Genomic DNA, 22,583 nt, shown 5'->3' with positions numbered 1-22,583 from the left:
GCAATTACTTCAGAGAGACAATCGCTGTCTGCTGAAGCCCTTAGTAATGCATGGCTTAAAAAGATAACACAACCTTATTGTCTAACAATATCTTTCTTACAGCTGTAAGAAGCTGTTAAGAGTATTATAACAAAACTTTGTCTTTTATCTCAGCCACATGATGAAATTTAAACACAACTTCTTTGCAGCAATAACCCCACATGATCATAAAGATTTAAAAACTGATGGGTTGAATTTATTGTCTTCACAACTATCTACATAAAATGACTGTCTCAGAAAATGCACTTTCAGTTTCACTTTGTATTGCTTCTTTTTTGGTTGTGCTCTTTTTGTTCCACTAACAAAAAATGTGGAAGGATGTCCATTTCAATTTTTCCTAGTGATACTGTAGGTGAGGACTCCAGCATATTTTTCTCAGCAGGATGTTGAGACTAGGGAGAGTGGAACAGCTTCAGAACAAAAGGAAGCCTCTGCTCTTAACTTTATATTTGATGGACAGTGTTATTTATTGCCATAAAGTTTGTCATAAACACCTTCTTAAAAGAAATATTTTCTCTGAGAATAAGACTTGAATAATTCAAGGCAAGGAAATGTCTAGAGTTCTTAATAAATGTTAGAGGACTTGACATTAGTGCTGATAATTTAGAATTTTAATCACCAGGTTCAAGTTGTTGCACTGTATATTTTGTCTGTTTCTTTCAGTTTCAAAAGGGGATTTTAGAAATGAGCGTAGAGCCATAAAGTATGGATGGGGACATTTAATCAGTGCACACGGGAATGTACTATACTGCCAGATTGCAATTATGAGACCATTTCCACTTTCTTAAGAAGATCTTACTCTCAATTATTTGCTAGCAAATAAATGAGTAAACTAATAATAATGCTGGGGTCTTAGTCTTGCTTCCGTAATAGATGGCTCAGAAGAGATCCTTTGTAATTCAGTCTCAATACCATATGTCTCTGTTGACATTAAAGTGCTTAGTTCCAAATGAGTTGGCTTCATTCAAGCATCTTAATTCAAGAGTGGATGATTAGATCTTAAGCTAAAAACCTATTAGGATGTAAGCACTTATGTTGCTGAAAGGTATTAAAGGAACAGCATAGTGTGGTTGCAGATAAATCCTCTACATCTAGTAGTGATTGGTTAAACCTTGTTTGATCTTCAAACAACATAAAAAAGTGGCTTATATGTTCAAAGTTGAATGTTGCATAAGTAAATGTGCAGGATACGTTATGTGAAAACAAATTTTGATGGCTTTTTGAGAGACAGGGAAGCTCAGATATGAGAACCTGAAACTCTGTGAACAGAAATAACATAAGATGCTTTAAAGACTTCACAGACACTTTATCTTTTAGAACTGAAAAGTGTGTTTTTTACTGTAGTCAATACTAAAAAATGTATGAAAATTCTGATTAAAAGTGCAATGACTTCCTTTGGGTTTGTCTCGATGGTGCTCACTTGCTGATGGTTCTTTGGCAGTTTACATGATGCTGACTTGTCCTCATTCCTTACTACAAAAAAATGGCATCCAGAACCCTGGAGAAGATAGCAAACCCACTGCTATTATACACACTGCTGTAATGGAGAAGGGGAAATAGGAGATATCTTTGCAGACCATAGTAAAAGAAAGGAATTTAGGACATGCTGACATGTGAAAAAGGCATCAACTTAAAAAACACTTGTAGAAATCAACTCTATTGGAGAGGCACAGCCTTCCTGGTGAATGAAGAGCATGCTTTCTTCTTCCTTTCTCTGAAGTTCTCATTTATTAAGCAGAAGTCAGTAAGGGACCTTTGCTGTAGTTGAAAACAACATAACTTTCATATTTAAGTAAGGCAAAAAGTCAAAGAGGTCTGTGCTGCTACAGGGCTTGAGAACTTGTTTTCTAATCTTTTAACCCCATTTCTGTTAGGATGCTGAGTTGCTGCAGGTGAGGGTAACCAGAAACAGCTGTCCGTGTCTCTGTCCTTGGCAATGCCATGGTACGCACACCACAAGCACCGCTGTCAAGTTGTGGTTCTGGAGATACAGTCACAGACCTGTGTGCTGCTGGATCACCCAGCAATGAAACCCTGCTTAGGATCCAGCCTGGAAGCCAAACATGGTTTTCCCAAGTTAGCCACAGCACACAACGCAGGGTTGAGGCCTCAGCTTGTTTGCATTGGCTCTAGGAGGAGACAAATACCTGATCCACCATATCAAAGCCAGGCATCTATGTTTTGGGGCTAATTTGGACAGCACACAGACGCTTTGCAACCTATGGCCACAGTGTTCATCCAGCCATAAGGATTACGCAGCTGGGTATCACGGACATACGATGTGAGGTTCAGACAAGTTGATCATAGTCAGACCAAGAAAGATTTCAGTCATCTACCCTAGCAATTCACCTCATTATTGATCAGGGTTTCAACAAAAAAAAGGAGCTCTTTTTATCCTGTTTTCAGCAGCCTTTTGTTCATGTATTTGCTAGGGTCTGGTACAGGACCTAGGCTAACGCTGTGCTCCTCAGTTGTGTCACAACAAACCCCTGCATACAACCTACATCAATCTGTCCCATTTGGATACATATGCATGAGTAAATATCTCTGTCAAAATCTGCTGCAATGAGGAAGTGAGGTAAATTGATACAATAATGTGAACATGCTTCCTTACAGACCACCTCGTTTTGAGTAATCGTCTGAATATGTATGGGTTTACAGGATGAAATAAGTACATGAAATAATTAGCCTAATGGGGATAGAGAGAGTAATGGGGAGAGGGAAGACTAGAGAGTGAGTAGTAATGTGCATGAATTCACATTCCCTGAGATGTGGAAAAGGCAGAGGAATCAGGGCAACTATTCCGTACTCCTTGACAGCAACAGGAGCTGATTTTCATCAACAAAATTGAACGTTAGGAATTAGCTTGTTTCATAACTTCAGAAAATGCATATTTTCTGTAGGTTTAAGATTAATGCACCTCTGGCAATGTGCAGGAATGATAAAGAATCTGCAATCTAAAGGATAGATATTACCTAACCAAAGGGGAAGATCTGAAAAGTGGGGACATCCTCTCCCTGTTCTCACTAAAAAAAGCATCCCACTACATTGCTGTTTCTTGAGAGGGAATTCTGCTTGAGTTAGGCTTTCATTTCTAACAGCTTATTTACTTATCTGAGTTTGCCCTTGATGACTCTTTGGTCTTCCCTCCTTAGCCAGCCTTCAGTTTTGGTGTTTCCTCTCTTTTGCTGTAACATTATCACTTTCACTCACGCAGTGGCTCGTAGCAGAACCAGCAGCTACTGTTTTCTGATGATGTGAGTGGAGCTGCAGGCTGCCTTGGTGCTGCTCCCAGCTCTGCCTCGCCTTGCAGGCAGCACCCACTCACACACAGTCAGTGCTACTTTCAGTCCAGGGTAGCTGGATTGTGTGGCACTACAAGCTAAATCCAACTGAGCCTGTAAATTTAGGCTGGAAATCCCCCCATACAGATTGCAGGATAATTGCCATCAGTGCTATCCTGTGGCCCACTGTATCCTAGCCCCCTCACAAAAGGCACAAATAGATTTTCCCATGGTTCATGGTTAAAGAAATATAAAGCAGCTCTGCTTATAATAACAAAAAGATTTACGAGATGGATATACCCGCAAGTCTTTGGGGGTGCCATGTGGTGATCCTCAGTACTGAAGATGCCCTGAAAGTCTGGCAAGCTAAGATCTACACTGCTGACAGCTGAAGCTGCATAACCCTGTGGCTCTGTCCCTTCCACTTCTGGAAACACGGGGTAAATTGCTCCACCAGAAAGGTGTAGGGAATTTAATGCTCATCCTCCTTTGATGGCGAGGGGGGAGATAAGAGCTATAATGATCAGCACATCTCAAAGCTTGTGAAGCTTGTCCCTGGAATAGCTCCTGGGATTTGAGAGCCGAAGGCATGACCTCCCAGACTGACAGGAGGCTATGAACTGTGTCAGTTCTGCTCTCACAGGAGTACATCAAGGCTAATGTTTTATCTCCTTAATGCTTTTTTCGGTGCTTCTAGAAAGAACTCACAATAAACATAGACTGATCAAATACCTGCTTTGTTAATGAATGTGTAGCTGAAAACTGCTATCAAGACATGTTTGGTCTAACAACAGTTAACATGTTAAAAAGTTATCAGACTCTAGCTCAGTTTTGTTAGTGTGACTGCCTTGCTCATTATTATCTCTTTGTAAGGAGTTTCAGTTATCCTTTGATGTTTACAAGTCACTGAGCTGAATGTGAAATGTGGTTTATCTCTTTTCAGAAGGGTATTTTCTGCAGACTTGCCTACCATGCAACAGTAAGTGCTCAGAAAATGCTGCCATATAGAAAGCTGAAACGAGCACCAAGAGCAAGTTAAAATGCAGCATAGCAGCAAGGACTGGTAAATCCTGGCTTTTAAAAAGGTATTTCCTCTTTTTCTTCATCGAAAGAGAGAGCATGGTGCTGAACATACTACAAAACTGCCTAACAGCCGTCCTCCCAGTCATGTGGTTTGCGACTGTTTGGACACACATAGTAGTCTCCTGGCTTTAGGTGAAAGTGTGTTGTTGTGTTACAGGAAAAAAAAATTATGAGGAACATTATGTATACAAAATCCTTCCCTTGGATACACCTCAACTAATTCACTAACAGCAGAATGTTAAATGGGAAGTTGTGCTTACATGTTGTTTACAGTTAAGAAGAACATGTGTTTGACAGTAACAGAACATCCTGAGACCTTTCTATTCTCAGTCTGTATTTGGAGGCACAGGGACATTTTTCTCTCCTCCCAGGACATTAGCTCTGCACCCTTGAGGAGAGCTTACAGATTCAGGAACTAAATTAGGGGGGCATCAGTAGTAGTTCATGCTCCACTTCAAGTAAGCCACAATGCTCATTTTGATTATCCAGTTTGATTTCCATGTTTTACCTGAATAGTATGCAAAAATTTTAAAGAGCAAGAATCAATTCAGAAAAAAATCCCACCCATAAACATCTTCAGCTGTAGGAATATAATCTGCATGAATACTCAGTCAGATGGAGAATTTTTTTTAGAGGATAAAAATTACAAAATAAAGGAACAACAGGTGACACGTTCACTTGTACCACAACCTGGCAGAATGAAATGCCAGTGCAGTTTTGGGCTATGTACCGGTAACATTGGATAACTGGGTAGGAAATTACATTTACTATATGGACTTTGGAAGTTTGCTGTTTGGGAGTAGAGATGCATCTACTTTGTTTGAATGCTGACCTGAGTGCTCTGCGGACTGCAGCTTGTGCAAAGTGGGCTGAATGCCAGCTGACTACCATTTTCTCTTCATTGACACAGGAATTGTGTTGTAAGACCCATTACACAACTGTGATTGGATATAAATAATGCTGATGGTATAGGATTTTGTTACTTTGAAGGCTATAAATGGCTATATTTAAATATACACGGTTGCAGATGTGGCCATGCTAGCTTTGAGATTTTGCTGTTCCAGTAAGCAGGTAGAGAGTTCTGGCAGAAGAACGCCTGAAGCATTTCACTCACTCTAGGCCTCTGGCTACCAGAAAGAAACTTGAAAGCTGCAGGAAGGGAAAAGAACAACAGAAAAGAACAAAATTCTTAGGACAGGGAGCAATTTGTTCATGAAGAAAAGTTACATGATGCAATACTAATAGAAACAATATTAACAGAAGAAGACAAAAAACTACTTGCTGTTGGCAGAGCTGTCTAATGAATTGCTAAAGAGCCTTTCCAGCCCAGGCTTTACTTCTAACGGGCGTTAATTGTATTTCCCATCTATACACAGACTAAAGTGAAGTTCAGTGCAGAATCTGCCCGGAAAAGGTACTGTAGCCAAATGGCAAACACATACCCAACAGAGGAAACCCTGGTTTCTCTATAATCCTGTTACAGTGAAAGTCTAAGCTGCCTCAGTGTACTCTGTCTCTGTGCCAAAGGCTCAGTAAAATGACAACCCTTTAAGCAGAAAGAGGAGTAGGTTCACCCTTTCCTGGAGCTATGCATGACATTCCCTCACCCTCCCTGTACACTCTTCGATGGCTTTAAGGTACACTCTTTATTGGGAGGTGAAAGCTGGACTCTGGTGAAAGTTGCCCCTGCAAGGCAGGAGGTGGGAGATGTGCTGAGTGACTCACTCACGCAATACAAAGGGCTCTGCAAGGCTCATGCAGACGAGCCGAGCCAGAGGGGAGTGTTCCTTGCAGGTCAGAAAACGGGAACATACCCGGCCTTTGGGAAGTCTGGTGGCTCTCAGTCCGTACAGATGGTATGCCCACATGGAGTGGTGACAACGCTGAACCAAAGGCAGTCAGCAATCATTTCAGTAGAGACTGAATGCCCTGCATGTATGTAGCAATATAAAAGCTATGCCTTGCAATTGTAAAATACTGCCTCATCAGAATTGTCTATATACATCACAGCAGGCCTATAGACTATGCAAAAGATGGCACCAGTCCAAAGGCCTCCAGATGCTGGCCTGAATGGTTTACAATACTTAAATGTAACTTCATGTCTCCCCTTCTTTCCTGTTCATCAAAATCACATTCAGAGAGGATGGTAACTGTAAATATTGGGTAACTTAGCTCTGCAATGAAAACTAACAAGCAGATATAGTATGGCATTCACCTTCCCCTACAAGGGTGTTGGGTGTTGCTGTCTAGACAATGTCAGAACCCCAGTTGTGCATTATGACTTCAAAGTAGCTTCTCTGATCTGGGTGACGATTGTGCCTCCTACGAACGCTAACTTTCATTGAATGTCCTTATTATTGCTGCATCAAATACTATTTAATCCTTTATATTTTAATAGCAAAGAGCCTGAAGCCAATTTTTTTTTTGTCAGCCTGGAATAAATTCTGTTTTATTTTTACTGAGACAAACCATCCGTGTGCATGCGTGTGGGGATGGGCTTTCTTGCCTGAAGGCATCCATGAGCAGAACACCAAACACAGAAAATGCCAGTAGAACTCTGTTTCTAATAGTAAAAAACGATACTAAAAGAGACTCTTTCACTTGTACGTCCCAAAATGTTCTGCTATGACAAGTGCCTACTGTACAAATGGCAATAACCATTTAAAAATGCTTATTCAAGATCTTGCTGCAAACTAGTGATAATTTAAACTAAGTCGTTTAAAGAGAGTATTAAGCTAATTTTGAGCTTTGACCTAGCACCCAAGTCTTCTCTATCATGTGGTCGGAACAGACATTTGAACTGCATTAAGTTACTCTGACAGTCATGGACATTAATATTGTCACTCAAAATTAATAGAGGTATTGTGTCTCTGATCTTTAAGATTAGAAGAAACACATCCTTTCTGGTAGAGGCAGGGAAGAAACAGACTGAGAAACCCAGATACATAATAGAAGTAGGCAGCGGAGAGAGCTGATCAGGGCCTCCTGTTTCCTGTGTGGATGTCTTGGGCTACTTGGCTGTGAGTGTGGAGAGGGCATGCCTGTCTCAGGCTTTTCTATCAAGTGTTACCCTTGCACAGCTAATTCACTACAGAGGCAAAAAGCATAAACTCCATGGCCTGATACTGGGGGCACTCAGCTAAAACACAAGTGAGTAGCCTGGAGGCTAGTCCCATTAAATACTTGTTTATGCTAACAATAAATGGAAGAGTTCAGACTAGAGACACTAGGAGAGATTCACCTTACATTAATTAATAATCTGATAAGTAAAGAATCCCCTTAGGAAATGAGGCTGGGGGTGGGGGTGGGTGGGTCAGTGGGGAGCTTTGTGTCTGCTTTAAGTCCTCCTTCTTCCAGACCTGCCCATGAACTTGTTGGCTATTTGGGGGCAGGGGGACTGTCTTCTGATTACTTTTTTTTCTTTTGACTAGAGATTCAATCCTGAACAAGAGAAATGTTCTGTCCAAAACTGACATCTTAACAGAAAAAGTCATTGTTTTGGAAGATTATTATTTTTAGACAAAAAACACAAACAAAAATTTAATTAAAAAAAAAGGAAACTGCAAATATTCAGAATGCCTTGTCAGTTCTGTGGGTGAAAATTTCATAGCTGTTTTCTGAGCCCAAGTGAAAGTACAAGGCTGTGCTCAGCAGCAGAGGATCACATGACTGCAAGTACTGAACAAGGCATGCTCATGTGCACTAACCTTGTTCTGGGGAAATAAAAGAAATAGTAATGACATTATAAAAAAAAAAAAAGTGCAAACAATGCCAAGATGTGTAGAGACGGGGTGGGAAGTAGTACCAATGCAGTACAATTAATTAAATGATCATTCGTTACCCAGTGGTTACTGCTTGTTATATCATCTCAAAGATTTGTGGACTGATCTTAAGTTCAAAAGGTTTATGGATGTGATTGATGACATTTATTTATTATAACCTGTATTTTATTCTTATATGTATATAGGTCTGAAATAAAAACAGTGTATGAAGTGACTCCAACTCAGCAAAAAATGCATTAGATGACATTCTAAGCTCCGTACAACAAAATGGAACTAGAAATGGTTTTTTGTTTCTCTGAGACCCAGACTTAAAAGAATCAAAAGAATTTTGATGGGAATCTAGCAAACCTTTTTCACTGCTGCAAAAAATAAGGCACACCTATGACTTCTAGGGGAAATGACCCTGTATAGTAGAATAATACAGTAGATAATGCAAATTCTGGAAAAGGTGGGGGTTTACGTTCTGTGCTTATTGCAGAGGTAAGGAAGAGGATGTCCATCAATACAAGCACTTACACTAGATTGAAGCATACTTGGTTCAACTCAGCAAATGCAGTTTTCAACTAAGTAGATTTTGTTCTTTTGCCTAAATCTGTCTCTACAGCACCCTGCCAGACTTTTCTGCTGTCGTGACTTTGCCTGATCTCTGAAAAGATTTGGAGTACAGGAGAAGGGTTATTATAACTCTCCTGAGCATGTTTTTAGGCAATCCTGATAAGCATGGATTATTAAGAGAAAGGAAAAGTAAGTCTGGAAGTGACTTTCAGAAGACAGTAACGTGTAATTACTTGTAAGAATGCTTAGGACCAGCTGCTGCTAAAACTCAGCGTGAACTGTAGGTGGCACCATTTGTATAAAATTTTGGAGAGCACTGGGGAAAAAAGCGGTGGCTTTAGAAGAGCGTTTTCTGATAGCTTGCCGTGATCGTATAGTGGTTAGTACTCTGCGTTGTGGCCGCAGCAACCTCGGTTCAAATCCGAGTCACGGCAGGGAAAGGTGCATCTTTTGAAGAGATGTAACTACAGACTGCATACCAAAACTAATCTATTAGTGATGTCTAAGATTAAGATGAGAAAGCAATTAGAAGCTCTGTAACTTTTAGAATAGTGTTTTGCTAAAAGAGTATGTGCCACAAGTATTAGTCCAGTAACCCCGTTGTGAAGTGTGATTTTTTTTTTATTTAAATGTTTATGGATATTGTGATAAACACAGTGGCATAGTGAGCATGTAATTTTTACTCATTACAGCTACTTAAGATCTGGACTGAGCCATGAAGGTTTTGATCTTTGCTGGTTTTTCATGCTAGTAAAGCAATCAGCCTGAATTACTTGGAAATATGGTAGTGGTGGATGTGGAAATCCTGCTTACCTAGGCATGAACTGCTGCTAGCAGAAGGTCTTTGCTGGTGACAGACAAGAGGAACCATCACTTGCCAGTGATTCCAGTGATTCCTTTTGTTTTTGTGGTAGGAATGGTGTGTAGCTTCACTGTCCTACCTCACTGAGTAATATGAGCTCAGATTCTCAGAATAAAGACTTCTAAAATGACCATGTGAATTTCATAAATTAGTTATGGTAACTAATGGCAGTTTGTGTAATAAATGATAAATTAACAACAAAATTACATAGCTGGTAACAACTATATTAATGAAATATCATTATTATGAAGTTTACCAGATTATTTGGATGCCACTGAATAGAGTTTCTGGTAGTTGGTTCCTTAATTTGATAAGGAGTTAATTCAAGAGCAAGCACTATTTCTCTCTCACTGTTGCATATGACGGGAAATCAGTCCTCTGCATAACAGATTACATCTCCATCAGGCTCAGATGAATTCAAGTTTCATGCAACAGGCCCAGCTCTTGCAGAGTGTGAATGACAGGTGCCTTTCTGCAAAGCAGCAGGAACTTTCCTTGCCCCCTACCCAGCGAGGAAGTGAAACAAAACTTTCTTCACACCACTATCAGGAAAAATCAAAGCCCTGTACACCTGCAAACCTGGGAGGGCACCTCACCTCTGGAGGCTGTAGGCTTAGGTGTCCCAGTTTTGGTGTAGTAGGCTAGTGACCCCTGGCATCTTACCACCTCTCTCAGGTTCATGAGAGCTCTTTCTGTTGTGTTTTTTCAAATATCTTTGGGTATTCCTCTCTCTGATTTGCCTCAGACTTCCTGTCTAAATATCACTCAGCCTTTTAGGAGCATATCAGAGCAATTAGCTCATGACTTCTTGGTCTAGTTGATTAGACAGATGTGACTCATTTCCCAAAAGAAAGCAATTTAGAAACATGCACTAGCGTAAAAGATACCGGGATGATCTTTCATCCTCTGTCCCTGCCGTAGTGTCTCAGAAATGTCATCTGTTGTGTTAGATTTTATAAACTCCAGAAATACCAAATTAACTCACCACAGGTGCACATATTCTTTAAAACATCCTAGTGAATTAAGTCCTAGAACAGAAATCAAAAAATCACAATGCCAGAAATTCTGTTCTACTCATGCATCATCCCGAGGCTGCTAAAACACTCAAGGCTCACCCCTGCTTGAGCTCAACCTCCCTGGAACTGACTTCTCTATGTCCGGTGTTCATCTGTAGCTAAAGTGTAGAAACACTGTATTACTTTATTGCTGGTTATAGAGTAATATTGGTGGTTTTGAAGAGTTTTGATAGGACACTAGGCGAATTCAAATGTCCTTTTTTTTATTTTATGATGAGTTAGCTGGAAACAGTGGTCATTCTGTTCGCTTTAGTTTGTTTAGGATACCAATATCTGTATTGCTAGCTCAATGCTAGCACTGTAAACTGAGAGCAAGAATGGTCTGTGCAGATAATCAGACCTTTCTTACCAATTCCCCCTGCAGTTATTTATTCTCCTCACTAGAGAATCAACATTAAAACCCAACTTAATTTTGGAATATAAACATGCAAGTGCAGGTGGCTCCCAGCATTCCATTTCCTGAGAAAATATTTGTCAATTTTCCCATCTCATTAGGGAAAAAGAAAACAAAAACTTTAGTACAAAACACTTTCCAAGGATAACATGATTGCAGACTAGGAAACACAGAGATATAATCCCGGAACTGATTTTGAAGCTTGACTTGTACAAAGAATTGCCTGTACGTTTCTGAAATATGTGGGTCTTCATTTCTAGCAGACATGTCCAGATAACAAATTTCCAGGTAGAAACCATGATCTAATAATAATATGTTCAAAATATTAACAAGGATTCAGGTATACATATTTCTGAAGCTCTGAATATTTGTTGTCTAAGAACACTTTGAAGGCCAAGAGAAGAGTTTGCTTCAGCAGCCTTCTCTGCCTGTACGCAGCAAGCTGATGTCCTGGGAAATGGAGAATAGTATTTTTAAAATGAGACAGGAAAAGAGAGTGCATGCCTTTCTCTGCAGCTCTTCTGTGTCCTTTTGTGCCTGCCATTGTTCTCGTGCATGGCCCATTCTGCATAGAATGTGAAACCTTTAAGACATACAGGTGTCTATATCACCGGTATGCCTAACTCCCACTTTGGCTCTGAAACTAATAGGATGTACCCATGAACAGTGCTTGGGAAGAGATTTATTTCTTGTTATTGTATTTTAACATTAGCTTTTGATTAGGGTTAAAACTGCTAGAGTTTTTAAGCTATGGAGAAAGACACCTAGTTGTTAAGAAGGCAACACTGAACAGAAAGACTTGAAAAGCTTTTGAAATATTAATTGAATTTTATGTAGATTTCTGTTTGACTTCCTTCATTTTTCAGGAGTGCAGCAGAGTTGGTTGTATCCTGTCTGATGTTCATATCAGGTGTTGAGCAGGATAGAAAGCAGTGGCTGTTTTGAATCTGCAGTCATCAAACCAAATTAATTCTGTTTTTCATTCTCTTTACAGGAGTGCAGCTCATATTAAAACTTTTATAGGTCCCCTCTGAAATCCTTTCAAAGGGCTCTGGTCAAGAAGACTCTTTGAAAGGAGATCTTCTGTGGTAAAGAGAACTCCTGAAAGCTTAAATAGCTGGTTGTGCTTTAGCAAAGAATGCCAGGAATTCGTTTCACAGGTGGGATGATTTTACCTCTGGAAATTCAGCTCTGAGTTTACAGGGTATTATTGCAGGTTGGGTAGTAATTGGGGAAAAATTGGCAGATGGGGAGATTCTTGAGCCTGATGTGTAAACATCACTACATAAACAATGTCTGATGCTGCAGTTCTGTAGCTCCTCTCATAATCTTTCTTTGGTGTTTCTTAAAAGACAGCACGTTCTGCTTTCTAAATAAGACTGTGTAGCTTCTCATTTGTAAAGCTCCAGCTGTCACTCACAGCACTGGAGAGAGCTGCACTGGAACATATGTGAAGACTGTGGCCAATTCTTGAAGCTTTTGACTCGTACCGCTTTGGATTAAGCTTTGGCTCAGGTTTGAATCCTACAACTTTCTGTACTAAATTTCAAACTACTGAGTGGGGCCCGGTTTCATTTCTTAATCTAGAGTTCAGTACAAATCCCAAAACTACCAAACATCCAAAATAATCTAAATAATGTTTTCTGTTGCCTTTTTAAAAATTTATTTCTCTCTGGTTTTATATCTTTTGAATTCTAAATTCCCAGTTTTCTATTCTAAAATCTTTATAGATGTGTCCTCTTGATTTGGAATTTCACAGAAGCAAAATCAGCTTTTTAAGATAGATTCAAACACATCTGATAAATATCTCTTTCACAAAGCTTTGTGAAAGTCATTCATGTGCTTAATGTTTTACAACTTTTTCCTGCACTCTTTTATAAAGAAATATGATATATATTTTCTCTGCACCAAATACAACTCAGAAGATGGCACTTTGTGATATTCCTTTTAAAGGAATATCTTCTTTGTTTCGAAGAAGCCTCCCTCCAAAGGAATCCCAAAACACAATGTCTTAAAAATCTCTGAGAAGAGAGCATAGTTTTGATATTCTGTGCTAATACAGCAAAAATTTTCTCTTATGATACCATCTGTAATGTTAACATAATCACCATCTCTGTGCTGCTAAACAAGCATCTACGTGCCTCTTGCACCTGAGAGTTGCACCCAGAGCCCACAACATAGCCACTGTTTCTGGTAATTTATTTCTTGTGGATCCCTGCATTCCCAGTTCAGATCTTGTGTTTCCAGACCCCTGGAATAAAAAATTTTTGGGTTTTGTGTTGGTTTTTTTTTTAATTCTCTGATATGAGCAGCAAACCTCTTATTTTAATCTCCAGAATTGTGTCATGAATTTGTTTGGGGGTGGCATGTCTATCTGAACTCTTTAGGAAAATCTGGCATAGCAGGATGTGTTTATTCTCGGACCTGCACTGTTGCTATTATTCACAATGCAGCTGAAGGCGAGGGGGTGTACTGACCTTTATACTGGCACAGAGAAGAAAACTTCTTTATGATATAACTATGAAGGCATTTGTATTAAAAACACATGGGGTAAATTAGTGTTTTACTGTTATACTTGAGAAGGAAAAGTCTGAATCATTTAGTTAAAGCACTAGTAAGAAAACTAGCATATCATGGAAAATTCTCTTCAGAAACACAATTTGAAGATTTTGTGTAAGAACTGAACTTGACCAAAAAATAATTGCAAAAGAACTTTAGAAGGCCTAGTATAAGAAACATGAAGTCTTCCAGAGAGACAGAAGTTTAAATTCTGGAAAGAGATTTAAGGCTGAGCCACCAACTATTGAACTGCTTTGTTTTACCATAGTGTCCTTCCTATTTCTTGTTTGCTGAGAGATGAGTTTAATGGAATTAAATATTCCCTGCTGGTCTTCATAGTTATGCAAGTCCTGCTTTAAGAGCAATTCCTTTTCATCTTAATAGTTTCAAGATAGTCTTGCTTCCTTACTGAGCCCTGGACAGACACCTGGAGAAAGTTTGCCAAGAGCTGGGAAGCCTGTGTCTGGATGCCTGAATAGGGTTTGACCTCAGAAGGACTACACTGTCTTCAGTAAGGAAAACGTTTAAGATTCCAGCCTCAACTGTTAGAAACATACAGCCATTTCCTATAAATGAATATTTGTTGCCTTCTACTTTTTCATCCCCTGCTTTTTCTTTTGACTTGTAGTCGAGCTGTGTGCTTAGGTATGAAGAAATCATTTGGTCAAAATGAGAAGTTTTTATTTCAGTCAGCAAGATGTCTAGCTTTCTAATGATGAAATTAGAATTGTTCATATGATGTGAAGTTCATGAATACATTTTTGAGCATCTTCTATTAATAACAAATCAGAAGCAGAACTGTATTGCTGCATGGTTCTATCAGTATATAAAATGGCTATCTGTAGGCACTTGGGAGTGTTTCTTGAAAATTTCTTTCCTTGTGCCTTTCAGCTAACTTCTTCACCTCACCATGCCCATACTGGAAAACCACTGGTCCCTAACACCCGTGCCCCAGTAAACAGCGACACCCACCAGGCAGTGTAGTTTGGATGAGGAAATGGTGCTAAGATAAACAGAGAATCATGTCAGACCGTTTTCCCACCTCTTGGCAGAATCCTCCTGGTCACATCATCCTCTCCCCACAAAAAAGGCACTGCATTTCCAGCAGTGTCTTGCTTCTCTTTGATAAAATTTCAGATCTAGATGTGATGTCTCACATTTGCTGCTATTGATTACTGGCCTCATAAGTGCATCGTTCTTGGAACAACGATACTAAAAAGCTTCATAATACAGAAATTAATTGCATGTAATTTCATGCCTCCTTTGCTGCTCTTTCCTGAAAAATTCTTCTGGAATTTTCTTTTGTGGTGAGTCATCCCTGGGGACGGATCATAGAAAGAAATCAATCCTCACTGGGAGAGAAAAAGGAGATATGTTAAAAAACTGACAGATTGAAGTCAGTGAAAATGTTGTCCCAGACAACCTTAGTACAACATCTGTGTGAACTGCTTGAAATCACACAAAAGGAGAAAAAAACCTATGGTGCACAGAGTGTCAACAACCTTATCATGTAGCGGTGAGCTACATGGACTTTTTTGTGCAGCTAGTGCTTCCTCTCATCAGTTTTTTCTGTGCTTCAGACACTGAGGCCTGTTCAGCAGTTACTGCAGGGTGAGTGCTTGGGTGGGTGTCACGTCCCCAGTGGTGTGTCTCCAGCAGCAAGCCTCCAAAAGCGAGGACTAAAACAGTTCCCTCTCCCCTGTGCCGTGACTCGGATTTGAACCGAGGTTGCTGCGGCCACAACGCAGAGTACTAGCCACTATACGATCACGGCAAGCTACAAAGGATGTGTCCAGTGTCTCATGTTTTCTGTCTCTAGCAGAGCTGGGCAAGCATTGCCACCTAGCGCGGACTGGCTATAATGTTCCACGTGCTGCCCTCCTCCCCGGGGTGACCACTGCTATGGGTATGCCCCAACCCAAAACAGCACTGCCGACAGAGAATTGCATGCAGAAGACAGGCACAAATGTTATGGTGGCAGAAAAATATTCCTGCTCCTTTTGGCAACTGCAGTGTGGTGTGGAAAACTTTCGTTGCCTTCTGTTTGGTCAACATCTGTCTTCAAATGTACAATAATTTTGGTCTGCGAATCTTCTTTCTGTTTTCAGTACTTTGCCTAGTGATGGAGGAAAATCTGGTGAAAGGCCATTCAGTTACATAATTATTTTAAAAGCTGTCAAAAAGGAAGCAAAAATACACGTGTTCTCCTCCTGCTGTAAGTCAGATTTGAACCAAGGTTGCCGTAGCCACACCACATAGTACCAGTCACTGGACTGTCACAACATGTTGGCACATTGTGACAGGTTTTGAACAGACATGGCAGAAAAATAAGATTTCTAGTTAAATATCAAATGTTGAGAGCACTGAGTCATCCAAGGATTTCTGTTGAGGCTTAAGAGTTAATGTTTCAACACACAAGTGTTCATAGTAGAGTTATTCTAATAACTGTCGTTATTAAAGATCTCATATCCACCATTTAGTCTCACTTTTTAATTCTGTGTCTGACAGTGATAGCAAGAAAAGATTGATAATAACATGTATCTTCATAATTTTGTTAATTAGTTAAAAAAGTGGAAGGAATTGGTGGGTACACCAGATGGTTGTGCTGCGATTCAGAGGGACCTCGTCAGGCTGGAGAAATGGGCTGATGGAAACTCCATGAAGCCCAACAAGTGGAAGTGCCAAACCCTGCACCTGGGTAGGAGCAACCCCATGCACTAGCAGCTTGTCAGAGAAGGCCGTGGGAGTTCTGGTGGACACCAAACTGACCATGACCCAGCAATGTGCCCTTGTGGCAAAGGCGGCCAACAGCCTCCTTGGCTGCATCAGGCAGAGCATTGCCAGCAGGTCAAGGGAGCTGATCCTTTCTCTGTACCCAGCACTGGTGAGACACACCTGGGTGCTGCGTCCAGTGCTGGGCTCCCCAGTACAAGAGAGTCATGGGCATACTGGAGAGACTCCATTGAAGGGCCACTAAGGTGATGAAGGGCTTGGAGCTTGGAGAAGGTGAGAAAGCTGAGACTTTTTAGGGTCAAGAAGGGAAGGCTTAGGGGGGATCTTATCAATGTGCATAAGCACCTAATGGGAGGGTAAAGAAGATGCAGCCAGGCTCTTTTCTGTTATATGCAGTGACAGGACAGAAGGCAATGGACACAAATTGAAATGAAGGAAATTCCTTTTAAATTTAAGAAAAATTTATTTACTGTGAGGGCGGTCGAACACTGGTCCAGGTTGCCTGGAGAAGTTGTGGAGTCTCCATCCTTGGAGATATTCAAACCCTACTGGACCTAGTCCTGGGCAACCAGTTGTCGCTGACCCTGCTCAAGCCATGGTGGGACTAGAGAATTCCAGAGGGGCTGGCCAACCTCAGTGATTCTGATTCTCAGGAAGAAAAAAAAAAAAAAAGCCAACCCAGACCTGTCAACAAAAATAAAATGTCAGTGCTTGCAAATTTTTTCTTTAACATTTCTACAATGTATAGCTGTGGTTAACAGCACAGGCAGTTGAGCAGAGGGAGTCCATGAGTGCCACGGAATGGGATACTGAAAGCTTGACAACCTTCCCTGTCAACATCCGCAAAGCCTGTGTGAGCTGGAGAAGTAAGCAATGGCTAGAGCTTGAGCATCTTAGTTGGTACAAAAACATTTAGGACAACTTCAGGTGTCTTCTCCTATGTTTTCAGAATTGACAAAGGCTTTGTAACAGGGATCTTCCCCAGTGCCTCCATGTGTTATATTTTTGCTGGGGGTTAGAGCTGCCAAGTCATGGGTATGAATGGTTAAATGTATAGATTGCCTGGAATTTTCTAGCTTCTCTCTCTGCCCAGGTGAATGAATATAGACCACATTGTTTCAGCCAAACTCCCTGTGATTATGAAAAAAGGAGTTGGCTAATTTTTCTTCTACTAACCACAAATAAATAAAAACATGTCAGTTGGCCAGTCTATTCAGACTATGCTCTTTTTTCTTTCGTTTTTTTTAATAACTCCGCCCAATGTGGTTCGTTGTATATGCTAGTATAATAATAGGAATATCCACAATTGTGCTGCAAATTCATTCCATTCCTAGGAGTTTATCTTGTCCCAGTATTTGCAGTGCATTGGATTTGATCCAAAGGTCTAAATTATTTTCATAGTGCACAAGGCCACATTTCTGCACCTAAACACATAGGTACAGCTTTTTTTTGCATTGATTTGTAAGATTCTATGTGCTAAACAACTTTTACATCTGTAAAACTTGTGTATGGTCTCATGTTGTTTAAATGCCTATCTGCTTCATATTTAAGGCCTACTAGCATCCTGGTAATCTATTTCTCTGCTGCTTCCATCCTCCATATTCTCTTTTGTTGAAACCAAATCAGATTACTGTCAGAGAATCCAATGCAAAGCTACTGATTGCATGATAGTATGTGTCATTCAAGAAAAAGAATGATTTTTAAAACATTTTAAACTCAAAAGCATGTTTGCAACATTAGTAAATATGCCTCTGCCTTTGATTCAGCTTGTGCATTTGTAACTGTTAAACCTGACTAGTTGGTGTTGGCACCAAGAGAAAAACTTGTCGGATTAGACTGTGTCAGCATGTCTGAATACAAAACATAGGCCTCTGGAGACTTTTTGATTTGATAGCATGTTAGTTATGTTTTTTTAATTGACCGTGGTTGCTAAGATTTAGCTAAGAGCTTGATCAATTTGGAAATTGGGAATCTTGGCCTAGTGGTACTGAATACAAGTAGGTCTCCTTGAAATAATCCTGGCACATTGTGTTTCCGGTTTTTCCCCCATTTAAAAATTATTCAAGAGGCAGTGGTTGGTCCTAACTTGGTAGCAGAAACACAAGCAAAAGAAACTTAGCTATGCTCACAGATGGTAAGGTTGCCTTATGTTAGAGTAGACAACGGCAATGTCAAGGAAAAAAGGGTTCCAGAATTAGACAAAACCTAGAAGCAAGTGGATTTGAACTAAAGACACATCATCTTTTTTGTGTTCAAGGTCAAGCAAGACCTCTCGGGTGTATAAGCATCCTAACTCACAGGCAGACTTCTGTCCCAAGACATCTAAAAGGCCATTTGTAGTACAGTTTTTGGTATTGCAGGGAATGTTAGTGTTACAGCTCAGACTATGCTATTGCTTCCAGTGAAATCCTGTTGCGCAGTCATCTGTCTTCCCCTTATGTTACTGCCTTTCTTTCCTTGTGTAACATGACTTAAATTTTGGCTGGATTGAATTTCTGTTCCTGTGTAATTATATCAACATAAAGCAACCAATGGATACATGTGATGGGTTATTTCCATCCTGAATGATGACATAACATAGAATCATAGAATCATAGAATCATTTAGGTTGGAAAAGACCTTTAAGATCATCAAGTCCAACTGTAAACCTAACCCTGCTAAGTCCGTCACTAAACCATGTCCCTAAGTGCCTCATCCACATGTCTTTTAAACACCTCCAGGGATGGTCACTCCACCACTTACCTGGGCAGCCCGTTCCAGTGTCTGACGACCCTTTCAGTGAAGAAGTTTTTCCTAATGTCCAGTCTAAATCTCCCCTGGCGCAACTTGAGGCCATTTCCTCTTGTCCTATCTAGCAAAACCGCCCCACAGTAAGAGGCTTTTACGTGGGCTGTGCTAAGGATGCAGAACAGCTAACTCAGCTGCTAAGCCCTGTGCACTTCTCTGAAAAAAAGAAGCAAACGTCCCTAAGGTGTGTGTGTTTCAAAGCAAACTCTTCGATAAAATAAGTTCCACTGCAAACATCCTGATGATGTGGTACCATTAAATGAGCCTGAAAAGTCCTTGTGGTTGAACTAAACACTTGCAACACAGTATTATCTTTGCAACTGGGTAAAACATAGAAATTGAGACTCTTACCATACTTATTTTTTTAGTTGTCTGAGTTATTATGTGTGGACAGATTATATGAGACTTCAGTGTAGTCTGCAGAATGCTTAGGATATGTATGCAATGTAATACTAGACAGTAAAAATATTTGGTTTTGAAGTGTATTAGTGCTTTTTCAATACAGTTTTTTAAAAAAACATCCTTTATCAAAACCTGAGGTTGATGATGGACATCTCACTATTTCAAATGACTTTTTAAATTAATGTCTCATCTTATGTTAGTACTGGCTTTATGTAAGAGCTAGTGAATGTTTTTCACTTAGACACGAATTTTCATAGAGTCTAAACAATACACTGGATAATAAGTCTGCCTTTAAGTAAATCTCGTGGGAAAATCAAACATATGTGAGCCTGAGGAAATCCATAAAGCACCCTATGACCCTGTTCAGTTGGAATTCTTCTGGTGCAGAAATTTGCCTCACATAAAGCTGAGAAAAAACCAGAGGGGAACAGTGACAGTGACTGAAAGATAACACCTATCCTATCCAGCTATGTTTCAGTCTGCCTGGCACACATATAACAAAAAGTGTCTTCATTCATGACCAGTATTTGTTTTACTTATTTTTGAAAGTTGTTCTAACTCCAAAGCAGTTTAGAGGTGATATATCCCTCCGTAATGGGCATGTCAGACCAGAACAGACTGTTGTCTGGAGAGTCCTGGCTTGAAATCCTAGCTTCTATACTCAGATTTGATGTAGATGCATGGATAGCTACAGTCAAGGCCACCTGTTTAAATGAACAGCAAAGTCCCACCTGCAAAATTCTCAGACTTTGGGGTGTTACAGTGCAGAGGAGCCAAGCAAATATAGATTGCGTGGCTGTCCAGACAGAACTGTACTGCATCTCTTCAGAAGAAACTCTTCCATCAAATAACTAAGGCAATAGTGGAAAAACTTTGTGGGAGCCACATTTAACTTGATTTACAGCTTGTTTATGGAAAGGATAATCATGAGGCAAAAACACAAAGGAAATATTCACACACCTGTCTTACACAATGGCTGTTTAATGTTGTATGTAGAGGGATGACAAAAATACTCAGAGCAGCTGTAATAATGGAACACTCATCAGGTCATACCAAACTGTATCTGATCATGGATGCTATTTAAGCATCTTTCAAATTAGGAAAAGGATTTCAAAACCAATTTTTTAGATAACAGACTGTTGATGAAAAGAAAAATTAATTGAGAAAGCATTAGACTCTCAGAAACTCAGCTTTCACAAAACAAGATACATATGACACCCAGAACATTTTTTAATAAGTTTTGGGTTTGTTGTTGGAAATAAACAGATCTCTCTGACTTGTTGTTCCAATAGGAAGATTTCTCTCAACAGAATCACGTAACAAGGAATTAAATGACCTTTCAGTCGCAATTCTGCAGCCAAACAGCTTGTTATCTTCACCTTGGTCTAGGCAGTATTGTCCCTTTTAGCGTCACCCAGCAACCATGAATCCCCCCTCCTTCTGTTGTGTGCATCCCAAGCTCCTGCACTTCTTCAGTTTGAAAGATGTTTTTAGTTTCCTGAAATCTTCATCGTAATGATTAGTTATGGCACTTCGTCTGGTACATGAATAGTCATTAGCAGCACAGCATAATCCTTCTAGCAATATATCACTACTATCCCAAGCCTAGCGAACACCGGAGGTGCATGGACCAGAAGTGATGCGTCTCTCTGCCAGGAAGTCTGCTTTGCTGCCCTGATGGATCTTTATGATAAAGGCGCATGCTATCAGTGTTTGCCTACCATCACCAGTTCATAGCACCTATGGCTGGAGTAACTGTTCACAAATATTGCTGTTATAGCTCAGCATTTATCTTCAGCTATCAGGGGATGCTTATTGCTGTTGCAGGAAAAATGTTTTTATAAGGGAACTCACAGAGATTCCTTTTTGTCTGTTTAAAGACACCTCTTAGGTCCTGATTTCCAGTGTAAAATCATGTCACAACATAATTAACAAGAAACTAATGAAAGATAAGATGGTCCATAAACAGTTCAGTTATGTGGACTGTGTGCAAATTGATCAAATCTTTGTATAATTTTTTTTCAGAGAAATGTGACGTTGGTACCACCAGAACTGCTGTTACTCAGAACATCCCTTGTTCAAGTCCATGTACATCATCTATACAGGACTACTCTTTCTGCTCTTTGGCTATCAAAAACTCTTTTCTCCTCTTCTGTCTTCAGTGTTTCCTTCAGATTTGAAAATGTTTTCTTGCTGAAAACACCCTCACAAGCATAGTGGATTGTATATCATAAATATATCACAAGTTCATTCTATATAACACTGACAACAAAAAATTAAGCATTAGGCTAGTAAAATACTATTACTGTCAATGAGATAACAGCAGTATACCAGTGGATCCATGAGAACTCAAATACATTTCCCTGTTGATATTATGCCATTGGCAACTGGTAGATGTTGACTACACACATGCTAGTGCTTGCCCTACTTCTGTGAGGCTTTTTGGATTGCAGTGAAAACATACTGTACTTCTTGTTTTCTTTTTTTATGTACCATCTTATATCTATGGGGATAGCTTTTGTTAATTCAGTTGTGACCCTTACACTGGCTGCATTGAGAGCTCCCTAAGTACCAGCTCTGCAACCTACACTATAAGTCCCACATAAATGCATTTTCTACTCTTGGTAACAAAACAGTAGATTTTAAAACTTATTCTAGTGTCAGTTAATTAGTGTTACAAATAAGGGGGTTCAGATGATTGTAGTCAGATTTGGTTGTGCTAATTACCTCTTGAATATGCTATTTGGGGTTAGGAAAATGCTGCACAGGGGATGACAAATTAGAGCCCCTTTTATTAGAGCCCCTTTAAACTCTGGAGGTGGCAGAACTTTCTAGTGCTTTCATTCCTAAAGTTAGAAAGACATTACACTCCATGATGAGGTCTTTTATTGTATCTACTGAATGCAAAACAAACAAATAAACAAAAAAAACCCACCCAAACCCCACACATATATTGTTAAAAAATTCCCCAATTATCTTTTTTAATAAGCTCCATGCAGCTAAAAGTGGTTAAGTTCCAATATTCAT

The 22,583-nt window shown here is 39.8% G+C and overlaps 1 protein-coding gene and 1 non-coding gene across 4 annotated transcripts in view; both read left to right on the top strand.

The window, feature by feature from the left end:
• Positions 1-22,583, top strand: part of NFIB (nuclear factor I B) — a 284,093-nt gene that overhangs the window by 43,634 nt on the left and 217,876 nt on the right. The gene's annotated exons all lie outside the window — the stretch shown is intronic.
• Positions 9,106-9,177, top strand: TRNAH-GUG (transfer RNA histidin (anticodon GUG)). Its single transcript has one exon. It is a non-coding gene; the product is annotated as a tRNA-His (tRNA).

This window comes from Gavia stellata, chromosome Z (genome assembly GCF_030936135.1).
Source record: "Gavia stellata isolate bGavSte3 chromosome Z, bGavSte3.hap2, whole genome shotgun sequence".
Classification (NCBI taxonomy): domain Eukaryota; kingdom Metazoa; phylum Chordata; class Aves; order Gaviiformes; family Gaviidae; genus Gavia; species Gavia stellata.
The sequence above is the reverse complement of the archived record's forward strand: the minus strand, read 5'-3'. Positions and strand labels throughout refer to the sequence as shown.